Source organism: Anneissia japonica, unplaced genomic scaffold (assembly GCF_011630105.1).
Source record: "Anneissia japonica isolate Jap-2015-1 unplaced genomic scaffold, ASM1163010v1 scaffold674_len412849_cov176, whole genome shotgun sequence".
Classification (NCBI taxonomy): domain Eukaryota; kingdom Metazoa; phylum Echinodermata; class Crinoidea; order Comatulida; family Comatulidae; genus Anneissia; species Anneissia japonica.
In genome coordinates this window covers 369,909-371,223 of record NW_022753836.1, presented here as the reverse complement: position 1 = coordinate 371,223, position 1,315 = coordinate 369,909, and positions in this window count along the sequence as shown.

Genomic DNA, 1,315 nt, shown 5'->3' with positions numbered 1-1,315 from the left:
ATCATGAGATTTGCCCTTATAATACATTAATAGCTGAAGCCTCCAAGGGGAGGGGTTACACATGTAATGGGAACACCTCTCCCCACCCCATGACCAAATTCCCCCGTTTTTTACTATCAAAATGTTAGAATTTATGAAAACTGCATTATTTTTTTTTTAAAGTAAATATGTCGATTGAAAAAGATTTATTACGAACTTAATAACACATTAACCAGTCCAATGGTGATATTCACACGAAGAACGGAGGCCAGCTGTCTTTACTCAAAATGACTGACATTTTTTCAGATGCATGTCAAGTGTTTTTACAATATCAGCCACTCCGGTATTAATCTAGAAATTACATAAGAGTTCCTTAATCAGCAGATCAACATATCCTGTTAGAACAATAAAACTTGTGTCATTCTATTCTTCTCTGCCATCTACACATTTGAAACTTGAAATTATTTCATAGGTATTATTGTTTAAGAGTTTGCATGACGAAGTAACAATAATTAAAAAAATGTACCGGTTGGTGGTAGTAGATATCTACATGGTGTAGAGCAAACTGGTGTAGTCAAACATGAACAAGATCAAGAACCACAATGGAAACCATTACACCAACCCACTCTCATCATTAATGATTAAATTGGTAGGCATACATACCACCTATACCCTTCAAATTAGCCTCATTGTATACTACTAGTTTTTAAAGCAAATTCGGTTATTATGGTGTAGACGTCTGTTCAAGCACTTTTAAAGTGCTTGAACAGACGTCTACACCATAAAATCGGGCAGAAAATTATAGTTCTTGCGCAATTTTTTCCGGAATTCAAATTTAGCCACCACTACGACTGCTTTGGGTGCTGGAAGAGTAAAATATGTTGTTGGCATGACCCATTAATATTGCTCCCATCAACAATTCTTTCTTGACTGAGATAATATTTTAATTGTTAAAGTGTCATGTACAGACTTGTAAGTCATATCAAGGTAACCACAGTTCCTATTTTTTCATTTGCAATAACCAACATTGATATAGGGTGGCAAGTAAGCATTTATTAGTTTTGTGTCTAAGGCAGTCTATAAAATACAATAGCATCAATGTGTCTGTCATTTGATGCATCCTGATAATGTTTAACATCTTCCGACAATTGAAAGTGTTGAGCTTGGTATCTGTTCCCTAATCAATAACCAACTTTTTAAACTGCATTCTCCAAATGGATGTGCCCATGTGCCATAGATGACTTGATTTTTCCAAAAGATAATATCTATCACAGACACATGGTTTATTGCCAAATTTCTTTCGATGTCATATTAATTAGTTTTGGTTTGTTCTTTT